The following is a 15,215-nucleotide window of genomic DNA, read 5'->3' on the forward strand; positions in this document are numbered from 1 at the left end:
TTGAAAAATATCCAGTTCTATTTTTATATTAATGCATACACATTTTATATACCCAAATTTCCAGGCACTGTGCCTGGCAATACAAATTTAAAATAATTAATAAGTAAATATTTCCTTATTTTAGTTTTAATACACTATGAAAACACTAAGAAAAAAATAGCCCAGTTGGTGTATATAGAAAAATTCATAAGTAACAATTCAAAATTATTTGAAGTGGATGTGGTGAGTATATATGGGATGTGGCTGAAATGATTAAACATATAACAATAATAATATGTGACTATTTGGTATAGATAATGCTTGACTTACAATAGCAGCAATGTATGGTTGTTTTTTGGTGTTTCTACCTTTTAGACTTACGTGCTTTAAATGCTTAAGATGAGTAATCTCATTTGTCTTTCCTGAATATTTGTTGTTGCAAATCCTTCTTATTTTCATAGTATTGTTGGAAGGTACATTCCAGAGCATCTTTAAAGCATATTCTTTAACCCCCGCTACATCTCTAACTTGTCGTGTAATGGTTGCTTGAGCATGTTAGACATTCTGTGTATGTTTGCCAAGGACCAGTGTGCTGGTATAAGTAGGCATTGTAATTGGGCTAAGAGGCAAGCTGCATTACAAGAACTATTTGCTGTTTATGTTGTCCCAATATTTTTACCTAAGCCAATACAGATAACTTTGAGCATAATACTTGAAATATAGTATTAAATATAGCATACATTACATATACATTACATAAAGCATAATACAATATATATAACATTGTGCATAATATATTGAGCATCTACCATATGTCCAGCTTTTGCTAACTGTTGTGGAAAAACATGGGGGTGGGATGAGGAAAGCAATATTAGATGGGAGGCTAGTAAGAATAAATATAAAGGGGACCTGCTTTTTATAAACTGTAGTTTTGTTGAGGATAAGAGTTACATACAAAAATAATTAGAAATCATATAGGGCAAACATGCGAACAACGATGCTTAGATTGTGCTGATTTAACTCTTTATGATGCAGAACGTGTAACTGGGCAGCTCCAAGTCCTAAAGTCTTATAGAGGTTCAGTTGTTTGGGGTAAGTACATTTCATTCAAAAGTTGCATGAGTGTAGCTGACTTCATATAATGTCCTACTACCTTTTGAATCATTGGTAATCATTGTTCAACACAATACTTTGGTAGAAGAGATCAGTTACAATTCACTTCTATGGTTGTTAATGAAAACGTTTGACTACGGAAATACCTTAAGTGGTAATAGCCTCACTATGCTTAATTTTTTTTAACTACAATACTTAATTTTTAATCTGCCATATTATCATTTCATAATGCTCCATCGTCTAAATTTAGCCACTAAGATGATTTTAAAGCATCCTTAATTTTTAAGAAAATTTAAAAATCAAGAATAGAGAGTAGGAAGTATTCACATCTGTATTTATCTCAATGTACCTTCCTGGTGTTTTGGAGGATGTCAGCCTCATCACAGATTAAACATTCAAGGAAAGGAGAGGTTTAAAAGTTCACATGGATGTGCTGCACTATGCAGTATCCTTTTATTTTCTGTGTGCATATTAACACGTATTTTGTGGCTGGGTGTGGTGACTCATGCCTGTAATCCCAGCACTTCGGGAGGCTGAGGCTGGTGGATTGATTGCCTGAGGTCAGGAGTTCGAGACCAGCCTGGCCTACATGGTGAAATCTCCTCTCTACTAAAAATACAAAAATTAGCCAGGCATGGTGGTACATGCCTGTAATCCCAGCTACTCGGGAGGCTGAGGCATGAGAATCGCTTGAACCCAGGAGATGGAGGTTTCAGTGAGCCAAGATTGCATCACCGCACTCCAGTCTGGGTGACAATGCAAGAGTCTGACTCCAAACAAACAAAAATCATCAAAACAAGGCAAAACAAAAAAACCCCACTTTCTTTAGGATTTTGCCTTTTTTTGAGGACTTGTATTGTTTTTTGAGGATTTTACTAGGATTTTCTAGGTCTAAGGACTCAAAAATCCTGACCTTGATTTTTTTTCTCTTATACATAGTGACAGACTGATATTCTTGTACCAATCATATAACTCAGATTCTCACAATTTTGATGTGCAGAGGTTAATGAATTTTTAGAAGCTACACAGCTAATAAATAGTGTATTTATGTTTTACAAAGGAAAGTTGTACCTTGTAAAGGAATAGTTCTGTATGAAATCTTATACAACAGTTATAGAGGGCTGCACATATAAATGATATTACTTATACAAGTCAACTAATTTTATTGTATAATAATGAGACAGATATTAAAATTTCTTCATTACATAGTTTTTCCAAAATAGATGGCTTATTGTCTTTTCTTTTTCTGAAGGTATTATGAATGTTATCCTTAATGCCAGCATTTAAAGATGTTTGTTTTGTGTGCATATCATAGTTTTTTCTGTGTGTTTGTATGCTATATAAGAAGGATCATGTGATATATACAATTTAGAAACTGGCTTCAACTCCCCTTTCACAATATGACATAGACATCTATCAATGTAGTCATTTAATAGAAACCTGTATCATGATTATAGTGGCTGTGCAGCAGTATATTGAATTGATTGATAAGTCTTCATTTATTTACTTAACCGATGTCTTATTGGTGGATACTTGGTTTTCACATTTTCTCTCTGATACCAAGACAACACTGAGATGCACATACTTTCTATGACACTGTGTGTGACATGCATACTTTCAAAGATAGCCTTCTGATTACTTCTTTTCTTTTTTCTTTCTTTTTTTGAGACCAAGTCTCCTGTATCACCCAGGCTGGAATACAGTGGTGTGATCTCGGCTCACTGCATCCTCTGCCTCCTGGATTCAAGCAATTCTCCTGCCTCAGCCTCCTGAGTAGCTGGGATTACAGGCATGCACCACCATGCCCAACTAATTTTTGTATTTTTAGTAGAGACAGGGTTTCACTGTGTTGGTCAGACTGGTCTCGAACTCCTGACCTCAAGTGATCTGCCCCGCTTGGCCTCCCAAAGTATGAGGATTACAGGTGTGAGCCACCACACCTGGCCTGATTACTTCATCAGGATAAATTTCAGGAAGTTGCAGAGCAATGTCATGTTGCAGCCTCCACAACCTCCTCCTCCTCCTTCCATTTTTTGGTTATTTGTAACCAGCTCAAGTCTGACTGCTTGCCATTCAGAGGCCAGAAACATGAGAAATGAGATATGATGAAAGGAAAGCAACTTTATTGATCAAATGCTAGCAGATTGGAGATGGCCAGGCTTCTGCCTCAAGCCATCGTAGTATTTTGGGCTGGGTGAAGGAGTTAGAGAAGGAAACGGTGTGGTAAATATGCCAGAGTGATGCAGGAGGTTGCAGGTCTGTGTTTTTTTCCAATGGCTGTCTTTCCTAATCACCCGTTGGAAGGTCCAGTGCATCACCTTGACTTTGGCCCGGTAGTGGTGGGTTATCTGTAATTCCTCCTAAGCAGCAGGATTCTGCAGCTAAGCAGGATAATTCTGCCTGATTTGTTTCAAAATTGGCCCCTGGAATTTTAAAGCAAGCACACAATTACATAAGCGAGCACTGTTCATGGAAATGCTTGGTGGGAAAGGAGGAAACAAAGTTTCAAAGTATGTTTCAAGGCTGAAGGCAGGAAAGGTAAAAAAGGTTTAAAATGCATTTTGAGGCTGGGATACTTGGTTACATGCTTATTTATATTTATAAACTGGTGTTCTAAAGTCCCAATAGGTGATACAGAGAAAAATACAGAGAAGGGACGTTTCTTTTTCCTAATACTCTGCTATATGTTAGGTACTGTAAATATAGTATTTTATTTAATCTTCATGTTAACCCTGAAAGCTGAGTGGAGAGTTTAAATAACGTGCCAAAGGCTACATTATCAATGTCAAGGCTAAAAGGGAATTTATTAATAGTTCTAATCACAGAACATTGTTTTAAAATTTAAGTGAAATTCATATAACATACAATTGACCATTTAAACATGTACAGTTCAATATATGTTTCCTTATTTTGGCTATTGTGAATAATGCTGGAATGAACATGGGAGTGCAGGTAGCTTTTCCAGAACCGGATTTCATTTCCTTTGAATATATGCCCAGAAGTGGGATGGCTGGATAGTATGATAGTTTTATGAGGAACCTCCATACTGTTTTCCATAATGGCTGTGCTGATTTACGTTCCCACCAACAGTGTGCAAGAGTCCTCTTTTCTCCACATCCTCTCCAACACTTGATATGTTTTGTCTTTTTAATAATAGCTATATAACAAGTGTGAGGTGGTATCTCATTGTGATTTTGATTTGCATTTCACCCATAATTATTGATGTTTGATATTATCTGTTGGCCATTGGTATGTCTTCTTTAGAGAAATATCTATTCAGATCCTTTGCTCATTTTTATTTGGGTTTTTTTTCATTATTCAGTTTTCATTATTGTATGAGTTCCTTATATATTTTGGACATTAACCACCTATTAGTTATATGGTTTGCAAATATTTTCTCCTATTTCATAAGAGTTTTTTGATTTTTGTTTTTGTTTTTTTACATTGTTGATTATTTCCTTTGCTGTGTAAAAGCTTTTAGCTTGATGTAATCTCACTTGTCTTTTCCTGCTTTTGTTGTCTGAACTTTTGGTGTCATTACAAAAGAGTCCCTGGCAGGACCAATGTCAAGAAACTTTTCTCCTCTGTTTTCAGATATAATGTGGGATCTAAAATAGGCAAACTTATAGAACAAGAGAGTAGAATGGTGCTTGTCGGGGTTGGGGAGAAAGAGGAGTTGGGGAGACATTGTTCAAAGGGTACAAGGTTTTAATTATGTAAGATTAATACTTTCTGGAGACGGGATCTAATATACAGCAAAGTAACTATAATGAACAATACTTGGAATGTGGTAAGACGGTAGACCTTAAGTGCTCTCACCACAAAAAAGAAAACAAAGAAAATGGTAACTATGTGCGGTGATGAATATGTCATTTAACTTGATTTTGGCAATCATTTGATAATGTATACATATATCAAAATATCAAGGTGAATACCTTAATGTATACAATTTGTTTTTGTTGAGTATCCCTCAATAAAATGGAAAAAAAAATGCCAAATAATTCAGTGGCATTTAATACATTTGTAGTGTTGTGCAACTATCACCTCTGTTTAGTTCCAAGACATTTTCATTACATCAACATCAAGCCCCATATGTATTAAATGAGTCTTCATTTCCCTCTTGCTAGCCTCTGACAGCCCTGAATCTGCTTTCTGTATTCATGGATTTACTTATTCTAGATATTTCATATAAATGGAATCATATAATATGTGACCTTTTGTGTCTGGCTTCTTTCACCCAACAGGTTTTTGAGGTTAATTTATGTTGTAGCATGTATCAGTGCTTTCTTATTTTTATGGCTGAATAATATTATATCATATAGACATGCCGGATTTGTTTCTTCATTCATCTCTTGATATACATATGCATTGTTTCCACTTTTTGGCTATTGAGAATAGTGCTGCTCTGAAAATTAATGTATAAGTCCCTGTTTCCAATTCTGTTTTTTTTTTTTTTTAGACAGAGTCTCGCTTTGCTGCCCAGGCTGGAGTGCAGTGGCACAATCTCGGCTCACTGCAACCTCCGCCTCCCGGGTTCAAGTGATTCTTCTGCCTCAGTCTCCTGAGTAGTTGGGATTACAGGTGTGTGCCACCATACCAAGCTAATTTTTTATATTTTGGTAGAGACAGCGTTTCATCGTGTTGACTAGGCTGGTCCTCCCAAAGTGCTGTGAGTACAGATGTGAGCCACCATGCCCGGCCCCTGTTTTCAATTCTTTAGGTATGTAATTAAGATTGGAATTGCTGGATCATCTTATCAATAGAACTTTTGTAGTCTTCTTTCACAAGGCTGTGAGTATTGTCTGGTGATATAATATTTTCTTACTATTTATAAAGCAGAAAAATCAATTTATTATTTTACAATTTTTGAATAATCACAAATTTTATTATTGATATGAAATTTGATGTCCACAGATATAAAATCTTAATCCCCCAGTACATTTCTTTCTGGAGTTTGAAACATCTGTTAAAACTGTTAAAAATTAAAGCTGAAGAAAGCACAAATACATAGTTTAGCTCCTGGCTATTGATGGATGTGATTTAGCTGACCCATTTGATTCAAGGTCATATGTGTTAGTGATCTTATCCAGAGGAACCACGGATTCTTATAAAAATTCTCTAGTTTATAATCGGGCATGACAAATCACATTTTTTTGAATCTTGGAGCTGAGGATGACCTTTAAAGGAATCCTCCTGATGAGGACCTTTTTGCATATAATTGCCCAGGAAACTACTCTCTAGAGATCTTGAGTTCATATTGGATTCCTATATAACTTCTGCCTGTGTATTTTGAGACCTGCAAGATAGAATTTAGGGGAAATTAGAGCAGGCAACAGAAGTTCCCTTCTTATTGTCAGTGAAGTATAGCAGCTGACATGGCTTGTCAGGGTAAGCGAGTCTCATTATCCCTTGGTGGTTGCTACCAGGTCAGCTAGCACAAGGAATTACCTTCTTCCTGAAGCATAAAATGCAACAGAGAGGAAATAACTCTTTTTTTTTCCAAAAAGGGGAAAAGGTAGGAAAGACAGAAAAAGAGAAAGAAAGAAGATAGTATATTTAATTATAGTATTTTTGAAATGGAAGAGACCTGGGGAATCACTTTTGTTCTTTATTTTAAGTAGAGACTGACTTAAAGTCACCCAGTCTTGTGGTGATAACCCCCTGGGCTAGAATCCAACTAACTGTGGGCTCTCCTGTGGCTTGTGTTACTAGTTTCCTATGGCTGCTGTAACGAATTATCACATACTTAGTGGCTTAAACAACACGAATTTATTATTTTACTCTTCTGGAAGTCAGAAGTCTGACATAGGTCTCACCGGGCTAAAATCAAGGTATTGGTAGGGCTGCATGATTTTCTGGAGGCTCTCATTAAGAACTCATTTTCTTTCCTTTTCTAGCTTCTAGCAGCTGCCTGCATTCTTTGGCTTCTCGGGTCTTTCTGCTTTCAAAGCCAGCAGTCACATCAGTTTGACCTCTCCGTTCATCATCTTTGACTCTGACTCTTCTGCTTCCCTCTTTGACTTTTAAGGATTCTTGTGGGCCCACCAAAGACTATGTGAAGATTTCCCTAACTCAAGAACCTTAACATAATCGCATCTGCACAGTCTCTTTTGCCATGTAAGGTTACGTGTCCACAGGTTCCAGGGATTTGCACATGGGCATCTTTGGAGGACATTGTTCTGTTTACCATAGCTCTACCACTCGATTTTTAAGGAAAAACATGAAGAAAGAAACAAATTATATACCCTCTCTTCTGAGGACTTTGTAGATTTATTTATTGACAAGTATTTTTACTCATTCAATGATGGCACCTTATATTTGTTATATTTACAAATTGCTTTTGCAATTTCAAATGATATGCTATTTCATTTCATTGTTGCCTTTTAATAGTAGCAACAAAGACTTGACTAACTTAAGTGAATTTTCAGAACTAATAGTGATCTTGGCATATGAATCTCATGTACTTGAGTCTCCTAGTGTTTACAACATTCTTCTCACTATCTGATGAAAGTGATTTTCAGCACTTTCTATCTTAATTCCTTGAGACTTTGAGTGTCATATGTGGGTTGGTTTGTGGACATTCTTCATCATGTTTAACATCCTTGAAGCCTCTCCTACAAAGATCGCACTGCTTCTTCTGGATTTATGTTGTAAAACTAAACTGACTGCTTCTTCTGGATTTATGTTGTAAAACTAAACTGAATTCTTATACTTTCTTGCCTATTTCCTATTCTATCCAGAAAGAAAACAAAGGAACCGATTTATTTTCCTGCATAATTGTGATTTGTTAGAAGCCAAATAATCAAAATGAATGATATGTCATGCTGTCTGAATGGTTGTTCACCAGTCCATAAATTTGGTCTTCTTGAGGATAGGAGTAGTGTTTTCTTTACTTTATGGTTCTTAGCTATGAGTTAAGTACCTTGCATTTCACAGGGCTTTAGTAAATTTGTGATGTTTTTAATTACTGAATACTGATTATATCTTAAGCTTAGAAAAGAAGTGAAACTTGTGGTTTTAATTTAATTTTTAAATTAATCTTACATTGATAAATGTAACTATTAACTATGTTATAATCTTACAATGAGTCATTTCGAGAGTCTCCAAAGGCTCTTTCGTTGTCTCTAAAGTGAGGAACAAACCACACCAAAATAAAACCGCAGATAATGGCAGAGCCTTTAATTTTGGGAGACTGAAGAATTGATTGGAGTAAAGAAAGTTACAATTTAAAATATCAAACATTATTTCTACCGATTAAATGATGTAGTACTGGAAAGCATAGCTTTTAAAATAAGGTAACTAGTTGACAAAAATCAGCTACAATGACTGAATCAACAATCTTCTTCCCCCTAATTATAAAATTAACTGCTTTAGTTCCTTGGTGAAACCCCAGCTGCTTCTTAGCACCAACTGAATCTGATAATAGGCCCACCATCTTAAGCCATCTTTATCATTTAATATTTTAGTCAACCAAAATCAATCTCCCTGTTTCATTTAGCTATTTAGGCTTATACTTAAATTTGTAGATAATAACACAGTTGTGATTATACTTAACAATAGTCTTTTCTGTGGGATTTTATAGGTAAAGTAGTAGTCATTTCTTAATAGTTTTCTAATTCATGGAACCAGGTTGAGTTTAAATCCTTGAATAAATTAACTCGTGAATTTCCATTGGGTTGACTTTTAGATGTTTTCTATGAGGAAGGTGAGCAAACAAAAATAAACTATCATATTTCATCAATTCTAAGTATACTTTTAACATCTCTGAAATCAGGGTTTAATCTGACAGTATAAGGTTCGTCATTTTTTTTGTTAGCAGCATTTTGTTTTTTCTCTCTTACTGGTACATAGGACATGGCGTCGTGCATCTTTTATTCATTGACTGGCCCCTTAGTTTTCATGAAATGTGGTCATTTATGTGACTCAAAGCAGGAATGTTTTCTATTCTGATTTGCATAATTCTTTATTAGGAATGATTACAAAGCAGGCTTTAGAACTTCTTCCTTCTCAAGATTTTCTTAATTGATGTATCTTTTTGAAGTATGGCATTTTAAAATAAAATTGAGGTGGAAATAAACCTGCTTATGTGACATAGTTCAAGGAATATATTTGACAGAGTTGAGTAGATTCAGTGGCATCTTGACACTAACAGTAGCAGGAATTTCTCTTCTATATTCTACGTTTTCTTGGTGAACTTACATTATTCTACAACAATTGATTATTTGGACTGAAAGGACCAAATTAAATCATTCTACATGGCCTGAAATTTTCTTGTGATAACGTGCTATGCACTTCTTGCCCAGTGTTTTTTCTATCCATGTATCAACTCTGCCTGGGTCATACATCCTCAATAAGTTTATAACATATTGAATTAAACAAAAGGCATCATCATGGATTGACGTTTTCATCCCAGAAGAATTTTGAAGGTATTTAAAACATATATAAACTTTTAAAGTAAGGATAAATAAATAATTAAGGGAACCACTAGAATTTGATTAGCACCCAGTTTTCATAGCTTTCTTCTAGACCCCTAAAACAGGTAGCTATTTTCTTCTGGCTCTTTCAATTTTCTCTAGTGATTTTCCTAAGTGAGGCTGAATGGAAACTGTCAGTGATCATTTGTGATTGAGACACTAAAAATATAATGTGAACACTTGGAAAGGAAAATGCCTCTGGACATTTGGATAGCTGCATAATTCTTGTCTCAGATGACACCCATGTACTCTTTCCCTTTCCAGACAATATAAAAATTAATGCTGTTTGCTATAGTAGAAAACAATCAGAATTATTTTCAGCTTTTAATAAACAGCTTAACAGACTCAGGTAAATTGGGCATATTACTTCATTTCTTGGTTTTAAAATGTATTTATATCACTTAATTATCTAATGAAAATGGTATTATTTAAAACATTTAAGAAGGTTTTTGAATCCGATTTTCTCCTCATTTTTACCTCTTTCTATTCTGCATTCTGCATCATCTGAATGGCCTTGCAAAAGATGGTAAGAGATATTGCAGACAAACCTGGAGCAATTTATGACATACGTTTTGCATTTATATTTGTAGAATATGAGGAAGTCTGACAAACTTAAAACAGCTATTCATAGGCTGAAATTACACTTTCTCAAAAAATAAAATTAATTTTTAGAATGGAATTTTAGAGCTTATAAGGAACCTACTTGTAGGTTTATTTTGGGTAATTATTAATACTCTTTTTTACATTTTATAGTGGTAGGTTTATTTTGGGTAGTTATTAATACTCTTTTTTACATTTTATAGTGGTGTATTTAAAAATGTCTTTATGTTGAGATGCTGAGGTCAAATATGTTTTTCATTGAAATGAATCTCTGTCTCTACTTTCTGGTATAATTGTTTGTCTAATAGCTAAAATACCATATCCTGTTTTATTTTTCTTTCAGGATCATTCTCCAAATCCCCCAAGACCAATCTTGTTCAGTGTATATTTAGGGCAATGATAACAATAATAGTATTAAAATTTTATTAGGTAAGCAAATCTGCTGAATTATGAATTTAGGTCTTGTCAAAAGGACACTCTGAATTTGTGTTTCTAGCTTTCCTTATTTATTTGAATAGTTGAGATTTTAGTATATTTTTACTTCATATTTTGTAGGACAACATAAATTTTGCATGGACAAAAAAGTTAGTGCTTTATTTTACCAGTGAACAACTACTTTAAGAGAATATGTTGGGGGGCGGGGTGCTCACGCCTGTAATTCCAGCACTTTGCAAAGCTCAGGCTGACAGATCACCTGAGGTCAGGAGTTTGAGACCAGACTGGCCAACATGGTGAAACTTAGTCTCTACTAAAAATACAAAAATTAGCCAGACATGGTGGCGCATGCCTATAATCCCAGCTACTTGGGAAGTTGAGGCATGAGAATCATTTGCACCCGTGAGGTGGAGGTTGCTAGATTGCGCCACTGCACTCCAGCCTGGTGACAGAGAGACTCTGTCTCAAAAAAAGAAAAGAAAATATAGGAACAACTCTTCTTTGTGGAAACTACGCTCTGTGCAATATTTATTATGTTATACTATATCACATTTTTTTTTGAGACAGGGTCTCACTCTGTCATCCAGGCTGCAATGCACTAATGTGATCATGGCTTACTGCAGCCTTGACCTCCTGGGCTCAAGTGGTTCTCCTACCTCAGCCTCCCAAGTAGCTAGGACTACAGGTGTGCACCACCATGCCCAGTTAATTTTTTATTTTTGTAGAGACAGGGTCTCCCTATGTTGCCCAGGCTAGTCTTGAACTCCTGGCCTCAAGTGGTCCTCCCACCTCTGCCTCCCAAAGCACTTGGATTACAAGCATGAGCCACTGTGCCAGACCTACATCACATATTTATTTAACTATTCATTACCACTTACAAGGCACTTTTTCATTTCATTCTCTTCACAATTCTGTGAACTAGGAATTATTATTTGAAAATAGGGAAACAGGGTTTAGAAGGGCTCTGAGGCTTGTCAAAAGCAATCATATTTGTTTTATCAATACTTTAATCCACATTTTCTGATTTTATGAGTGCTGCCGTTCTCCTTATATCATGTTGTGTATTTTGTTGGTGCATGGAGTTGTTACTATCAATTAAATATGATCTATACAGAATGAATGATAATGAACATTATTATATGAGAATAACATTGTGAAGCCATTTGTAGGGCACTTCAAATTTTGGATTTTCAGATGAAGTATCTCCAATAATTAGCTATCTTTAGGAAAATAGCATTTATAAATTCTTGTTAGCCCTGTCCATGATAAGTTATTGACAAAGTTAGGACGTGAACCACATTCTAGAGATGATTCATTTTCAAATTGAAATATCATTGTATATGTTACAAAAGAAAATAAGAGCCTTTAATCATGAATATGTCCTATATAGACGCAAGATACCAATTTTCTCATATGTAAGTTCACTCAGTAAATGGTAAATTTGAACGAATTTGCTATAAAGACAATAATAAGTCCTAATGTGATAATGAGATTTGCCGCCCCCATGATAGGCTTTGGCTGTGTCCTTACCTGAAATCTTACTTGAATTGTAGTAATTCCCATGTATTACAGATGGGACCAGGTGAAGATAATTGAATCATGAGGGTGGTTTCCCCCATTCTGTTCTCATGATAGTGAGTTCTCATGAGATCTGATAGTTAAAGGGGCTTCTTCCCACCATTCCTCTGCATTTATCTCTCCTGCTGGCACATGAAGAAGTACATGTTTCTTCCCCTTCTGCCATAAGGGGAAGTTTCCCGAGGCCTCCTCAGCCATGCTGAACTGTGAGTAAATTACAAGTCTTTCCTTTATAAATTACGCAGTCTCAGCTATGTCTTTATTAGCAGTGGGAGAACAGACTAATACACTCCATTAATTTATCTCACTATAAAAATTATTTAAAAGTACTTTTACTATTGTTGTTTTACCCCCTTGTGAGAACTCAAAACATCCTTTGAAATAAACAGGGAAAATATTTCCAGAAAGAAAACATTTTATTTGTAGAGTTTCTTTTCTCAATGCTGCATAATCAAGCTCCACTTGAGTACTTAATAACAATCTTTATCAAATTCTAAAAGGAATTTATATCTTTCATTGCTAGGAAGAATACTCACTTCTAAAATATGCCACAATTTTCACAACGTTGAATAAAACTGACTATTTACCTGACAATCTGATAATTTATACCATCTAGGAAAAAGGATTTTTGTGTTTGTAATGAAAAATATCCTTAATTTTATGGGCAACACTTTTGTGACATAGCATGCTTGGTTAACATCCTAACTTGGTCACCTGCTACCTGTATGGACTGTGCTCTTCTTTTATGTGTAAAACATGAATTACAACAACTGCCACTCAAGGTTATTGAAATGAGTTTAGCTAAGATCTATAATCCAACAAACACTGATTTGGCAAATTTGAGAGATTTGATACACTAATAATAATGATAATTGTAATTATTATTACATTGTAAGTATTTCCATTGCTGTCTTTAAATGCAAACGTATAGATACAGAGAGGCACACCAGGAATTAAAAGCAGTACTTGCAGCTCAGATGTTTGACTTGGATAGTGTTTTCTCTTTTGTGTGGGGGCAAAATATTATTTGAATAATACATTATCTGAAATTGTAGGGATTAATTTTCATCGGCAACTAACAGGCTGCTGATTAGCTTAATAGCAATGATCCTTTTTGACTGAAAGGATGTCTCCAGAAACTAGTGAAAATGTATACAGTGCATCCCCCACAATGTTCTAGGCACAGTGTTAGGCGCTGGAATATAAAAGTGAAAATAATGCTCAAATGTGTGTTTATGGAATAACATTTCTCTTTCTTTTTGCATCATGGGACCAGTGCAGTATTTTCCACAACACATTTCTACCCGATGGATCCAAATTTGATCATGGTATAAGCTTACTGAAGTTGAAGTTATAATCTTATGATCTTCAAGTGTCCCTCGCAGTTGAGTTTAGCAGTAAACCTGCAGGTGTATATACTTCTCTTTATAAAAAATTATCAAATATAGACCAGGACTTTTAGAAAATCACATATGTAAAGCACTCTAGATTTTACATCAATGTAATCGTTATCCCACCTCAGCTGCTGGAATTCCAAATAATTGTACTTTGTAAAATACTTTATGGCATTAGAATGAGATGTGTTGGGCACAAGTCCGGAAAATCTTGTTTTCAAGATGCTTGCTTTTGGGCTGTCTCTCATTGCACTCAATGTCTGCTCCACTCAGACTCTCTGAGGAAGTTTCTATTATCTCCTTTCAAAAATTTCTTCTAGTGCTCCTCAACTTATACTATTTTAGCCTCTGTCTCCTTCATTCAATGAGAAACTTCTTCCTGAGATCATGCTCACTTTGTTGCTAAATCGACTGGAAAATTTTCATTCTTCCTTCATACTTGATCTCTAAGCAGTGATGGACACTTGACTGTTCTCTCTTTCTTTAAAGTATCCTCTTCAGATTGCTTCTGTGAGAGAAAATCCTCCTAGGTTTTCTCCTATTTCCTTCCATTTTCTGCTTCTGTTGATGGCATATTTTCTGAGAGCACAAATCTGTTCTCTCTCTAGGCAGTCTCATTTACTTGATTTTAATTTATTGATTGATTGATTTTTTGAGATAGAGTCTCACTCTGTTACCCAGGCTGCAACCTCCACCTCCCAGGTTTAAGTAATTCTCCTGCCTCAGCCTCCTGAGTAGCTGGGACTACAGGCACCCAACACCACACCCAAAAATTTTTTTTGTATTTTTAGTAGACTCAGGTTTTCACCATGTTGGCCAGGCTGTCTCTTGGTCCTGACTTCAGACGATCTGCCTACCTCAGCCTCCCAGAGTGCTAGGATTACAGGCGTGAGCCACCATATCCAGCCTTCATTTACTTTACAAGATTGGTTTTCATGACCACTCGTATAAATTATTATGGGCTACATTATGGTCCTCACAAACAGCTCCAAATCTCAGTGGGTCAAAACAATAATGAGTATTTCTTATCCATGTTACATTTTCATAATATGTCAGCTGGGAGCTCTACCTCATGTGGTCCTATGAGACTTGGTCTAATGGATCAACTAGTATCTGATATGTTGCTGGTATCTGTGTCAGAGGGAAAGAAAGCTCTAGAGTTATCTATTCCATTATCCTGTATAGAAGTAACATGTCATTTTCTTTTAGAACTCACTAGACAAAACTAATCATACAGCTAGCTCCACCAAAATTTCATCTTATGGAGCTGTAATGTAGAAATTGCAAATAGTTGGTGACCATCACAGTTAGCTCTTTTTATTTTCAAATATTTGACTTGATGGCAAAAATAAACTCACTCACTTGCCAAGGAAGACAATTCATAAATTCCATCAAAAACTCCACAGTCTTTTGGTAGTATATGATAGCTCCTACCTGAGGTCCATAGTGGCTTCTTAAGATTCAGAGACCTATGATAACTACAGTTAATTGAGCGAAAGAGAAGCAGGAGCCATGCACAGTGGCTCATGCCTCTTGGGAGGCCAAGATGGGCAGATTACTTGATGTCAGGAGTTCAAGACCAGCCTGGCCAGCATGGTGAAACCCTGTCTCTACAAAAGTTACCAAAATTAGCTGAGCATGA

General features: G+C 35.6%; 1 protein-coding gene across 3 annotated transcripts in view; it reads left to right on the top strand.

Moving 5' to 3' along the window:
- The window catches only part of IL1RAPL1 (interleukin 1 receptor accessory protein like 1), a 1,361,951-nt gene that overhangs the window by 85,900 nt on the left and 1,260,836 nt on the right, over positions 1-15,215 (top strand). The window contains exon 2 of one of the 3 annotated variants that reach the window (XM_054250916.2): positions 5,552-5,673. The exons of the other annotated variants lie outside the window; for them this stretch is intronic. The gene's annotated coding sequence lies outside the window, so the exon portion shown is untranslated. The remainder of the gene's footprint in view (positions 1-5,551; positions 5,674-15,215) is intronic. 3 annotated transcript variants of the gene reach the window in all.

The sequence above is a fragment of the Callithrix jacchus genome, chromosome X, assembly GCF_049354715.1.
Source record: "Callithrix jacchus isolate 240 chromosome X, calJac240_pri, whole genome shotgun sequence".
Lineage (NCBI taxonomy): Eukaryota > Metazoa > Chordata > Mammalia > Primates > Cebidae > Callithrix > Callithrix jacchus.